Source organism: Entelurus aequoreus, linkage group LG04 (assembly GCF_033978785.1).
Source record: "Entelurus aequoreus isolate RoL-2023_Sb linkage group LG04, RoL_Eaeq_v1.1, whole genome shotgun sequence".
NCBI lineage: Eukaryota > Metazoa > Chordata > Actinopteri > Syngnathiformes > Syngnathidae > Entelurus > Entelurus aequoreus.
Window position 1 is genome coordinate 65,354,690 of NC_084734.1, and position 15,261 is coordinate 65,369,950.

Sequence of the window (15,261 nt, forward strand, 5' to 3'; positions counted from 1 at the left end):
TCCGGAAGTTGAAACACAAGTTGTTGATGGACGTTGCTACCGAAATGGAAATAAATGCGCTGAAGAAGTCAGTTTTGGCAATGATTAAAATGATGAAAATATAGTAAATATTGTACATATTAAATATTGTTATGAATGTGTCTTTTACTACATTATACTGTATATCGACTTGCAGTATATATATACAACGTTGCTGGAGAGTTTTTATGTTGTTTTAGAGGGCTTTGAAGGTGACTCCCATTAGCTGCATCTTTTAAGTGTTTTTTATCATCTTTAAAATTCTAAAAAAAAAAGAGACGTGTGTTCTTGTCTCTTATAATGATTGTGAACGATAGGCAAAATTTCCCAAAAAGTGCAGTTCCCCTTTAAATCTTCCTGAAAAAAGCAAATACGAGCAAAAAATCTAATTATGGAAAAGCGAGGAGGTTTACAACTTCTTTGTGTGTGGCTGCATCAAGGAAATTGGTATCAAGACTCTCCCGGATAAATTTGCATCGTTTTCATGATTTAACTTCACATTTAAGCTGTCATGTTTGTTGCTGTTGCACACGCCGTTTACAAGTAGTGTGTTTTCCCCCATATTTTCCAAAATATAACTATGGATGTCAACATTGTGCAAATGATAAAAGCTTCATTTTTGATTGCTGCCTTTGGTCTAGCCCAGTTCGTACTGAGCCGGATCCGTTTTTGTATCATCTGATCGGTATAGAAGTCACGCTCAGCGAATGTGGACCAGTTGTGGCTGGCACTCTCAGATTGACAGTCCAAATGATTGGTTAGGGCCTGTTTAGGGGTGGACTCCACAGACCAGTGCGCCGGGATTCAAAATTTACCAGTCGATGTGTGACATTACTGCAGTTAACAACGCGGAACTGCAGAGGCCGAGTGAGCGAGTCGACATCACAGACGGCAAAAAGTATCAGAAGTGTTTTTGTTTAAACATATTGCTCGTTATGAATGTTTTTGTTTGGGGGCTCTCGTTGAAATCATCTTTTGAATCGCAGACCATTTTTCGCGGTTCTACCATTAGTTAACGCTATTATAAGTAGTGGTTTCTTGGTGAAAATAGTATAAGAGCACAATTCAATTAGGTAACATAATAGTTTTGTCTCTGTAGTAAGCTAGCTTCCTAGCTGAAAAATGAATAAAGTTTTGACTTACTAAGCGCTAGATAGCGAGTTAGCATGTGGCTAATAGCAGCTAGCCTGTTCACATTAGCTGTAGAAGTAGTGATGCAAACAGTGTGTCAAACTTTGTCAGGAAGCGTCAACTGTAATCTTAGAATAAGACATCAATTATACGTATTAAATGCTGCAGTGGCGTGCCGTCACTAGAGGCAGGGGAGGCACGGCCTCACCTGCCATCATGAAAAGAAAAAAAAAAGTAAAAAGAAAAAAAACAAAATTTAATTGTTATATGTATCCAGTGATTATACTAAAGTTATTTTCCATTTAACTTCACCAGTTTTAGATTATTTTTATTTTTATTTTCACATTTGCCGTTCAAATACTGAGAAGAGACAGTGCGGTGATCAGCAGCCAGTTGAGGCACGTCACTGCGTTGTGCCTCAACATGGATTGTGCGCAATGACTCGGCTAACTGCTGGCCTGCTGTGCAGTGAGACCGTATTGCTATATGAATTATATGATACATTTCCATAGTTTAGTTAGCTGAGGTATATAATGTACAGTGTATTTTGTCAACAACTGTATGTGTGTAACGTATTTTTAGTGCTGAGCATTCATAAAACTCTGCTGCGAAGACACACTGTGTGAGGCTCGTCTCATAACCCCGCCTCCTGGTGCCAAGCACCTCCGCTGCAGAATGCACCGCCCGACGGGAGCGCCACACCAACCAAAGCCCACACCCAGACCCTCCCCGTGCAAGACCGAACCCACCCAAAAAAAGTCACATAACAAGAAGCTAAAAAGTGCAAAAACAACAATGCTCGCGCTGCAGGAGCCGCTAACGACCGCAGGGACACAACATTAGGTACACCTGCACTGCAGGTTCAAGTGTTTGTAAATCTGACTGTGATGATGCAGTCGTGCCTCACCAGACATTAACCTCACCGCACGCCACTGAAATGCTGTCCGTGCTCCACACTTCATGGTTACTACGGTATGTAACACAGACAGTTTGCTAACTTGGGAAATAGTGTTGAAAATTGCAAGCCCAGATGACATGTCATTTTTATATTGCTCAAGGTTCAGGCAAATTCATCACCAATTCATGATTGTAACCTTTGAGGATGTGTAGCTAGACTAAACACGCAAACACAATATCGCTGGCATACCCTAAAGCTGTTTCTTAGGTGTAGGCTCTGAATTATTCCACAGTGTGGACTTTGCTACAATGTTTACATCAGTATATAAGAACATAATACAAATGGAAATATGCCAATATTCTTACCTTGGGTTTCCAAAGTGGCTCCCTAATGGTATGAATGAATGTTCATGACATTTGCTTGGACATATTCAATCAACAAATAGAGTATGTTTGATCTGCTCTCTCAGTGCTCCATTCGCAACTTTTGCATCCCAAACTTTTTATTGGTTACTTTATATAACATAATTATGAAATACAGCTTAAAATGTTACTTTCCTCAGATGGTTTGTTTTCCATCAACACAATTAGTGATAGTTTGGATGGATTTAATCACACAATGCCACCACCCTTTCCTCAGCTAGCTAGCTGCTAAGCTAGCGCGGAGAAAGGCAGCGCCGGTCAGTAAGAAGCTACTCCTACAGACCGCGACCACTTCCCTGAGGACAGCAGGAACTTCACTCGGTGACAGAAAACACTGTGAGTAATGGCTTCCTGCGCGTCTTGCACCATACTCACGGAGAGGTTGGCTCTGCTAGAGGGCCGTGTCCGCCAGTTAGAGCAGAGTAATGTCGTAACTTTAGATGTTGCGGACACATCTGCTAGCGTTAGCTGTAGCGAGCTAACTAGCCCAGCTTGTAGCAGTCCTAAGCGGCCTACAAGCTACGGTGTACCGGTTGAGACGCATAATAGATTTAGCTCTTTAGCTAGTCCTACACCCCAGTCTACCGGGCACCACACCTTAGTTATAGGGGACTCCATCACCCGAAACATAAAGCTTAGCAAACCAGCCACAATAAAGTGTATCCCCGGGGCCAGAGCACCTGACATTGAAGCTAATCTTAGGGAGCTAACTCGCAACAGGCCTAGTAAACACGTACGACAGGCTAATCGCACCACTAATTATGCGAATATAGTTGTACACGTTGGCTCCAATGACACTAGAATGAGACAGTCAGAGATTACAAAGAGAAACATAGCCAGGACTTGTGATCTCGCCAGAAAGATGTCCAGGCATCGAGTAATTGTCTCTGGCCCCCTGCCTGCGAGAGGCAATGATGAGAGATATAGCAGATTAGTCTCGCTTAACAAGTGGTTGGCTAGCTACTGTAGGCAGCAGGGACTAACGTTTATTGATAACTGGCCCTCTTTCTGGGGCAAACCAGGCTTGCTGATGAGAGACGGCCTTCACCCTAACCAGGAAGGCGCCATCATCCTGTCTAGAAACATAGACTACTATTTAAGTCTCACTTGACTGACTTCTGTTGTGTCTGTGTCAGAGGTGGACATGCATTCTACTGAGGTGGCAAATTATGATATGTCCAGTCTATTGCAGCACCAAGCAAACAATCGGAAAATTCCCGTCATATCAATTCCTAGATATGGTCGAAACTATTTAAAGTGCACTACGCATAATAAACGCAACATTGTTAATATTGCCACTACGGATAATCTTAACAAAAACTCGTCAAAACAGCCCAATACCTATAATATGGGCTTTTTAAACATAAGATCATTGTCTCCCAAGGCGTTATTGGTTAATGAGGTCATTAGAGACAACAATCTTAACGTCATTGGTCTTAGCGAAACCTGGCTCAAACCGGACGAATTTTTTGCGCTCAATGAGGCATCTCCTCCTAACTATACGAATGCGCATGTTGCCCGCCCTCTTAAAAGGGGAGGGGGTGTCGCACTAATATACAATGAAAATTTCAACCTTACCCCTAACCTAAATAATAAATATAAATCGTTTGAGGTGCTTACTATGAGGTCTGTCACACCGCTACCTCTCGACCTGGCTGTTATCTACCGCCCCCCTGGGCCCTATTCGGACTTTATCAGTGAATTCTCAGAGTTCGTTGCTGATCTAGTGACGCACGCCGACAATATAATCATAATGGGGGACTTTAATATCCATATGAATACCCCATCGGACCCTCAGTGCGTGGCGCTCCAAACCATAATTGATAGCTGTGGTCTTACACAAATAATACATGAACCCACGCATCGCAACGGTAATACAATAGATCTAGTGCTTGTCAGGGGTGTCACCACCTCCAAAGTTATGATACTTCCATATACTAAAGTAATGTCCGATCATTACCTTATAAAATTTGAAGTTTTGACTCTTTGTCAACAAGCTAATAATAATAATAACTGCTATAGCGGCCGCAACATTAATGCTGCCACAACGATGACTCTTGCTGACCTACTGCCTTCGGTAATAGCACCATTCCCAAATTATGTCGGCTCTATTGATAAACTCACTAACAACTTTGACGATGCCTTGTGCGAAATTATTGATAGTATAGCACCGCTAAAGCAAAAAAGGGCCCCTAAAAGGCGCACCCCATGGTTTACAGAAGAAATTAGAGCTCATAAATTATCATGTAGAAAACTGGAACGCAAATGGCGCGCGACTAAACTTGAGGTTTTCCATCAAGCATGGAGTGATAGTTTAATAACTTATAAACGCATGCTTACCTTAGCTAAAGCTAAATACTACTCAAATCTCATCCGCCTCAACAAAAACGATCCTAAATTTCTGTTTAGTACAGTAGCATCGCTAACCCAACAAGGGACTCCTCCCAGTAGCTCCACCCACTCGGCAGATGATTTTATGAATTTCTTTAATAAGAAAATTGAACTCATTAGAAAGGAGATTAAAGACAACGCATCCCAGCTACAACTGGGCTCTATTAACACAAATACGACTGTATATACGACGGACACTGCCCTCCAAAATAGTCTCTCTATTTTTGATGAAATAACATTAGAGGAATTATTACAGCGTGTAAGTGGGATAAAACAAACAACATGTTTACTTGACCCACTTCCTGGGAAACTTATCAAGGAACTGTTTGTATTATTAGGTCCATCAGTGTTAAATATTATAAACTTATCACTTTCCTCCGGCACTGTTCCCCTAGCATTCAAAAAAGCGGTTATTCATCCTCTGCTCAAAAGACCTAACCTCGATCCTGACCTCATGGTAAACTACCGACCGGTCTCCCACCTTCCGTTTATTTCCAAAATTCTCGAAAAAACTGTTGCACAGCAGCTAAATGAACACTTAGTGACTAACAATCTCTGTGAACCTTTTCAATCCGGTTTCAGGGCAAATCACTCTACGGAGACAGCCCTCGCAAAAATGACTAATGATCTATTGCTAACGATGGATTCTGATGCGTCATCTATGTTGCTGCTTCTTGATCTTAGCGCCGCTTTCGATACCGTCGATCATAATATTTTATTAGAGCGTATCAAAACACGTATTGGTATGTCAGACTTAGCCTTGTCTTGGTTTAACTCTTATCTTACTGACAGGATGCAGTGCGTCTCCCATAACAATGTGACCTCGGACTATGTCAAGGTAACGTGCGGAGTTCCCCAGGGTTCGGTTCTTGGCCCTGCACTCTTTAGTATTTACATGCTGCCGCTGGGTGACATCATACGCAAGTACGGTGTTAGCTATCACTGTTATGCTGATGACACTCAACTCTACATGCCCCTAAAGCTGACCAACACGCCGGACTGTAGTCAGCTGGAGGCGTGTCTTAATGAAATTAAACAATGGATGTCCGCTAACTTTTTGCAACTCAACGCTAAGAAAACGGAAATGCTGATTATCGGTCCTGCTAGACACCAACATCTATTTAATAATACCACCTTAACATTTGACAACCAAACAATTAAACAAGGAGACTCGGTAAAGAATCTGGGTATTATCTTCGACCCAACTCTCTCGTTTGAGTCACACATTAAGAGTGTTACTAAAACGGCCTTCTTTCATCTCCGTAATATCGCTAAAATTCGTTCCATCTTGTCCACTAGCGACGCTGAGATCATTATTCATGCGTTCGTTACGTCTCGTCTCGATTACTGTAACGTATTATTTTCGGGCCTCCCTATGTCTAGCATTAAAAGATTACAGTTGGTACAAAATGCGGCTGCAAGGCTTTTGACAAAAACAAGAAAGTTTGATCATATTACGCCTATACTGGCTCACCTGCACTGGCTTCCTGTGCACTTAAGATGCGACTTTAAGGTTTTACTACTTACGTATAAAATATTACACGGTTTAGCTCCAGCCTATCTCGCCGATTGTATTGTACCATATGTCCCGACAAGAAATCTGCGTTCAAAGAACTCCGGCTTATTAGTGATTCCCAGAGCCAAAAAAAAGTCTGCGGGCTATAGAGCGTTTTCTATTCGGGCTCCAGTACCCTGGAATGCCCTCCCGGTAACAGTTAGAGATGCTACCTCAGTAGAAGCATTTAAGTCCCATCTTAAAACTCATTTGTATAATCTAGCCTTTAAATAGACCCCCCCTTTTTTAGACCAGTTGATCTGCCGTTTCTTTTCTTCTCTCCTCTTCTCCCCTGTCCCTTGCGAGGGGGAGTTGCATAGGTCCGGTGGCCATGGATGAAGTGCTGGCTGTCCAGAGCCGGGACCCTGGGTGGACCACTAGCCTGTGCATCGGTTGGGGACATCTCTGCGCTGCTGACCCGTCTCCGCTCGGGATGGTTTCCTGTTGGCCCCGCTGTGGACTGGACTCCCGCTGATGTGTTGGATCCACTGTGGACTGGACTTTCACAATGTTATGTCAGACCCACTCGACATCCGTTGCTTTCGGTCTCCCCTAGAGGGGGGGGGGTTACCCACATATGCGGTCCTCTCCAAGGTTTCTCATAGTCATTCACCGACGTCCCACTGGGGTGAGTTTTTCCTTGCCCGTATGTGGGCTCTGTACCGAGGATGTCGTTGTGGCTTGTACAGCCCTTTGAGACACTTGTGATTTAGGGCTATATAAATAAACATTGATTGATTGATTGATTGAATGTCTGCGAACATCTTAGAGATGATCAGGTACACACTTTCAATTGCCGGTACTAAAGCACACAAGCAGCTGGTCTCTGACTACCTGCAGTCTTCATCATCAAAACTAAGTAAACAGATTTTTTTTTAAAACACATGAATGAGTGAGGGGTTTTCTGTCCCACTGATGCGTACAAAATTATTTTTGAGTGTTGACTAATGTCGGTCTGCATGAAAATAGGGCAGTATAGTCAATTATAATCAACATACTACTTTTTTGTTACTATGGAGGATAATTACATATAAACAGCAGATTCTAGCCAGAGGCTAATTTCCCTGAACATCAAAACACTGAAAGAACATCCATCCATTCATTTTCTACCGCTTATCCCTTTTGGGGTTGCGGGGGGTGCTGAAACCTATCTCAGCTGCAATCGACATGAAACACAAAATATAGCATTGTTAAAAGACCATACTCACAATACGCATGAAGGCGAGAATGTGTAAATGTACCAACACATGCATGTGAACAGATACATATTACATACGACCAGTACATAAATATGTACACTCATACACAATAACCTTGCACCCTCTGATTGGAACCCATGCTCCATTGGTCACTCACTTAGCCAAAACTGCACTTAAAAAAAAAATGTTGTCCGTCGTTTACAATCATTATGAATGGCATGAGATACTGTGATTAGATCGTGAGGCCCATTGTTGTGCCATTCATCCGAGACCATAACCTCATGTTGCAGCATCACTATGCACGGCCCCATGTTGCAAGGATCTGTACACTATTCCTGGAAGCTGAAAACATTTCAGTTCTTGTATTGTCAATATACTCACCGGACATGTCACCCATTGAGCATGTTTGGGATGCTTTGGATCGGCGTATACAACAGCGCGTTCCACTTCTTGCCAATATCTAGCAACTTGGCACAGCTATTGAAGAGGAGTGGACCAACATTCCACAGGCCACAATCGAAAATCTGATCAACTGTATGTGAAGGAGATGTGTTGCACTGCGTGAGGCAAATGGTGGCCACACCAATTACTGACTGCTTTTCTGACCCCACCCCAGACCTCCAATAAAACAAAACTGCACATTTCAGAGTGGACTTTTATTGTGGGCAGCCTAAGGCACACCTGTGCAATAATCATGATGTTTAATCAGCATCTTGATATGCCACACTTGTGAGGTGGGATGGGTTATCTTGGCAAAGAAGAAGTGCTCACTAAAACATATATAGACAGATTTGTGAACAATATTTGAGAGGAATAGGTCTTTTGTGTACAGTATATAGTAAAAGTCTTAAATCTTTGAGTTCAACTCATGAAACATGGGAGCAATAACAAAAGTGTTGTGTTTATATTTTTTATAAAAGGGTTTTTGTGTAGTAGAAAATATGCAAACTTGAGAGCGCAAGCAAATCATAAAAAACTTATGCTCAGAGAGATCTGTCTCTTAAATATCAAAATATCAAGCATAATCAATTTAGAGTGTCTGCCTTAATGCATCCATCCATCCATCCATTCTACCGCTTGTCTACTCGCATAAGCAGAATATACTGTTTGCGGATTATCAGAACGCCCCCAAAAAGAAGGGAAAATGCAAAAATAATCTTTTAAACCTCACATTGTGATTTATCAAACCTGAAACTATTTTGCGACAGCTGTTTTTCATCTATATTTAACATGTTTGGAAGGTATGTGCAAACTGGCACAGTCATGCACAAATGGTTGCACCCCGGGCATTGTGAGGATGCAACTGCGACAATGATAGATGAAGAAGAGAGAATATTTTGTCCACGTCAACATATTTGAACTTTTTGTCTACTCAGCAATGCCATTTTATAGCAGCCGGATAATTTAACAGGATAATTGGAGTTAACAGGCACCAACATGATTTCAATGGATTCATTCCATTGTTTTGTTGGCTGTTTTTAATGGTGTATATATATATATATATATATATATATATATATATATATATATATATATATATATATATATATATATATATATATATATATATATATATATATATATATATATATATATATATATATATTCTGTAGCTAACACCACAGGCTGGGGCACATACTTGTGCAGTAAATGACTGTCTCCATGGTGACAACCAGTGGTACACAAAAAAAGATCACTTTAGTTAAGACGGTCAAAACCACTTTTGCACTTGCACATGCACACATTCTAAGTAGATCACCCGCACCTGTTTAGAGCAGTATTTGGGATCGTGGTAGATCAGGTTCTGTGTATTCTGAGCTAATACATTCGTCAACTTTTGGTGGAAAAGGGCCAGATTTGAGATGTTGTGGGGTCTTTAAACAGCGGCAGCTGTAACTTTGCACATACCTTAATTTTTACATCATCAAAAGGAAAAAAAAAACAACCTTTCATCAAATGCTTTAAAAAAAACCAAGAGCACACATGCGGCCTTCACAATAAAAAAAGCTGAGTGTTTCATCCCTCGAGGCTGTGCTAACATAATATGTGTTTCAGAAGAATAGCTTGCATATACAGTATATATACTGTGAAAAATTATTTAGCATTTTAAAAAACATCGCAATGCAATTTGTCATCATACAATGTTGCAGTACAAGTTAAAGTTAAGTTAAAGTTAAAGTACCAATGATTGTCACACACACACTAGGTGTGGTGAAATTAGACCCATCCCCTTGATCACCCCCTGGGAGGTGAGGGGAGCAGTGGGCAGCAGCGTAGCCGCGCCCGGGAATCAATTTTGGTGATTTAACCCCCAATTCCAACCCTTGATGCTGAGTGCCAAGCAGGGAGGTAATGGGTCCCATTTTTATAGTCTTTGGTATGACCCGGCCGGGGTTTGAACTCACAACCTACCGATCTCAGGGCGGACACTCTAACCACCAGGCCACTGAGTAGGTTGTGCTTGCATTTCATTTCTGTTTTCATAATTGCACTTTGCGATAATTGCCCTAGTGTGTGAATGTGAGTGTGAATGTTGTCCGTCTATCTGTGTTGGCCATGTGATGAGGTGGCGACTTGTCCAGGGTGCACCCCGCCTTCCGCCCGAATGCAGCTGAGATAGGCTCCAGCACCCCGCGGCCCCGAACAAGACAAGCGGTAGAAAATGGATGGATGGATGGATATTTAGATATGAATAAATAATTAAAAATACAAACAAAATGAATAAATATATATATAATTGGTCTTTTGTGACTTGAGTCAGTCTTGTTAAGAGTTCAGTATAAAACTGTCCAAATGTGCGCTTAATACTTGTTCAAGCAGAAGAGAAAAATTATATTTTATTTTCATTATTTAAGTGCAGAATCAAATTATGATGAATGAATTTAGAACCTTACCAATCGAAATCAAAACATTTTTGGAAGTAGGACTTGATACCCAGACCTACTGTTAATTATCTAACTTATAATAATGTATATAATATAATATAATAATAAAACAAAATTTAGGGCCAAGTCTTAAGTCAATATGGTTGCTACACCTTGGCTCAATTCAAATACCCCTCCTGTGCCTTGGTTTTTGCACTCACTCCTTGGTTTTGCGTGTTCACTCAAGAGGCATTTGAATTGTCCACCAGGTAGGGGGGAAGAGCCAAGTACCTCCCTCGAAGCACAGCAAGCTTGCCGACCTCCCCACACTATCGAGTGCGAGGAGGAAGATGGCCGACCAGACACCCAGAAAAGTATTTAATGATTTTTATAATAATGACACAGGCGGTTTAATCACACTTCAAACATTTGCTACTGCACATAAACATTGGCTTCAAACACAAATACGCAATGAAACACATTTTACATATCGCAAGCTGATGCCCCAGCACTTGCCAATTTTGCCAAAAACGTTGTCACCTTAAAGATCTTCTTTTAATAAAGACAGGCGAAAGAAAATAAAAAAGAGCACAAGCAAAGCCGAACATCGCGTGTGAACGGCGAAGGTTGATGACATACCAAGACTCGATCGATGTCCGTATGCATTGGGGCGTAATTTTAAAGCTTAAAGGGGAACTGCACTTTTTGGGGAATTTTGCCTATCTTTCACAATCATTATGAAAGAAAGAAGACCATTTTTCCCCCCCGCTTTCTAACATGTAAAAATTGGCTTGTTCTTGGTGGCTAGCAATGCAGCTAATGGGAGCAATCAATTCTACATTTAAATCACTTTAAAATGCATTCCAAAAACCATGAACAATACTTTTTTTTTTTTTTTTATAGAAAGAGAGAAAACGGAAGACAGAGGGGGGAATTGTGGGGACAAGAGGGGGATTAGACAGAGAGACTAAAACAACAACAGCAAACACAACAACAACAACAACAACAATAGAGCAACATCAGCAAATACGACATGTACAAATATGATGGTAAAAGTAATAGCAAATAAGCAGTTAGCGAAAATAAAAAATAATACAGAAATGACAATGAGCATTATTACACTAAAAATGGGGCAATACAAATACCAATAGAAATAGCGCTATTGATAATGAACAATACCAATACTTTACCTTTATTATCAAAATACAGTTGTTCAAATGCAACAATACATATATGTAATGATAACTTGAGATAGGAAATAATGCAGACAAATGGGGGGGAAGAAAGAGAAGCAACCTACATTAACCTTGTAGATTGTTATAGTAACTATAGGTTAAGCTTTGTCAGAGTGCCATGTGTTATACCCAGTTTACTCTAGGGCAACAACATTAATATATGTTTGATGAAACGTGATTATGTGCATGAGTGTATGTGTGCATATCAATCCAATCCAATCCACTTTATTTATATAGCACATTTACACAACAAGAATGTTTCCAAAGTGCTGCACAGCCAGGTTAAAAACAATATTAAAAACAATATTAAAAACAATATTAAAAACAATATTAAAAACGATATTAAAAATAATATTAAAAACAATATTATGCTACACCAATGACTGAATAAAAACAAAGAATAAATGAATAGAAAACCAATACAGAGACAATATAAAAATAAATATGATTAAAAACGATTTTAAAGGGTAAAACCAATTAAAACAGTAAAATAGACATCAAAATTTATAACCCTAACCCTAACCAGACAGGACAACAGAGGACAGAAGACCACACAACTCACGTAGTGTTAAAAGCCAAAGAATAAAAGTGGGTCTTAAGACGAGACTTAAAACACTCCACTGTGGGAGCAGTTTGAACATGGAGGGGCAGAGTGTTCCAGAGTTTAGGGCCGACCACAGAGAAGGCCCTGTCTCCCCTGGTTTTAAGTCTCGTCCTGGGCAGCACGAGCTGGAGCTGGCTCTCGGACCTCAGAGCGCGCGCAGGTGTGTAAATTTGGATGAGGTCCGAGATATACTGAGGTGCCAGTCCATGTAAAGCTTTAAAAACAAACAGCAAGGATTTAAAATCAATTCTAAAATGAACAGGGAGCCAGTGCAAACTCCGAAGAATTGGGGTTATATGCTGGCGTTTCCTGGCCCCTGTTAAAAGTCGTGCTGCCGCGTTCTGGACTAACTGCAACCGGCAGAGAGCTTTTTGGCTAATTCCAGCATAAAGTGCATTGCAGTAGTCCAGGCGACTTGAAATAAAAGCATGCACGACTTGTTCAAAAAGGTTAAAAGATAAAAATGGTTTTACCTTTGCTAAAAGACAAAGATGATAAAAACACGATTTTAAAACGCCATTGACTTGTTTGTCAAATTTAAAATTGCTGTCTATAGTGACGCCAAGGCTGGTGACTTTGGGACGCACATGATTTTGCAATGGTCCCAAGTCAGTGAGGGCCGGACCAAAAACTGAAATTTCCGTTTTTCCCTCATTCATTATTAAAAAATTCTGGGCTAACCAGGCCTTGACATCACATAGACAGTTGAGAAGGGGTGTCAGGGGGCCGTGGCCTTTTGAAATTGGCATATGCATTTGGCAGTCATCTGCATAAAAGTGATAAGACACTCCATGTTTCTTTAAAATCTCTCCAAGAGGGAGAATGTACAAGGAAAACAGGATGGGGCCTAGAATGGATACCTGGGGGACACCACAGTAAAGCGGAGCAGAAGAAGAGGTGGCGTCCCCCAGCCTGACAGAGAAGGACCTCTCTGACAGGTAGGATCTGAACCACTCTAATGCAGTCCCCCTGACACCCACACAGTCTCTCAGGCGGTCTAAAAGAATTGTGTGGTCGACTGTGTCAAAGGCAGCTGTAAGATCTAAAAGCACTAAAATGGCAGAGCTACCAGAATCAGACATTAAAAGCAAGTCATTAAAAACCTTTAAAAGTGCAGATTCAGTACTGTGCAAAGCCTTGTATCCAGACTGAAATGGATCTAAAGTGCTATTTTCATCTAAAAAAGGCTGCAGTTGCGCTAAAACACATTTCTCCAGAATTTTTGACACAAAAGGTAATTTGGAAATGGGCCGATAATTTGACAAACATGTCAGGTCTAGACCTGTTTTTTTTATCAAAGGCTCGACAACAGCTCTTTTACAAAAAGAGGGGACACAGCCAGAAATCAAGCTGCTGTTGATGATGTCCCTAACAGACAAGTCAATAGTGTCCCAGATTTCTTTAAAAAAGCGAGGGGGGACTGGGTCTGTGGGACAGGACGAGGGTTTCAGTTTGTGGACTATTCCTGTAAACTCAGGCATGGACACAGGCTCAAAGTGACTAAACACAGCCGAGCACTGAGTGGCCACATTAAAACTCAATGGAGAGCGAGAAAGATTTGCCCGAATAAAAGCAACCTTATCGTTAAAAAAGGAGAGAAATTTTTCACAAGTTTCACTTGTCATCTCCAGTAAAGTGGCTGGATTCGGATTAAGAACATAACTAATACTATTAAAAAGAACACGTGGCTTGCTGATACTATTTAAAATTAAGTCTGACAGATATTTTGTTTTCTCAGCCTTAACCACACTTTGATAGTTCTGACAGTTTTCTTTTAAAATTTGAAAAGAAACCTCCAAGGGATCCCCTTTCCACTTGCGCTCTGCCCTTCGCCACTCACGCCGAGCTGTGCGTGTGGTTTCATTGAGCCAAGGCTCCTGTTTTGGCTTTGGACGTATAGCTTTGAGGGGCGCTATACTATCCAGAACCTCAGAACATGTAGAAAGAAAAGAGCACACCAATTGTTCAGTGTCTGCAGAGTGTGATATACTCTGCATGGAGACAGTGAATAAAGGGGAGAAGGTGGCTGCGGTGTCAGACCTAATAACACGCCCATGACGCACGGCAAGTGGTTTCACATCAGGGTCCAAACTTAAATTAAACATAACAGGACTGTGATCAGAAAACACAGCATCACCAACAACGACATTGTCAACATTAAAACCATGAGACAATACGAGGTCTAGTGTATGCCCACGTTCATGTGTGGAACCAGACACAGACTGTATAAAATTAAAAGAGTCAATGACATTCAGGAAGCTCCTGGATAGAGGTTCGTCTGGGCAGCAGATGTGAATATTAAAGTCACCAACAATAAGAACACGATCATATTTGGGCAGAATTTCGGCCAGAAATTCAGAAAAGTCATTTATGAAGTCTTTGTGGTACTTGGGTGGTCGATAGACGACGGCACACAGGACGACATCAGAAAGACCCAGCTCAAACATGCATAGTTCGAAGCTTGAAAAGGAGGATTGCAGGCGGATCTGACGGCATTTAAAGTCATTTTTAAAAACGAGTGCTAATCCTCCTCCTTTTCGGCCAGACGACCGCGGAGAATTAAAATACGAGCACTCCGGTGATAAAAGTTCATTTAGAGGAGCGAACTCACCAGTTCTCAGCCAAGTCTCCGTCACACAGAGGAAGTCCAGACCGCGGGAGACGAATAAATCCTTCAGGATAAATGTTTTGTTTGTCAAGGATCTTGCGTTAACAAGACCGAACTTAACAGGGGCCGGCGCGTCCAAGGCCGGTGCTGATCCGGGTGGGGCCCGACACAGAGCCCGCAGGTGGCGGGAATTCACTCCGCACCTCCGGGGGCGGGGACAGCAGGAGCGCGGCGGGGGAGCTTCCTCCTGCAGGCCGACGACAGGAACAATCCAGGACCCGGCGGGATCCAGCAAACGTGGGTGCAGGAAGAAACCAGGTACCGGTCCATACCTCC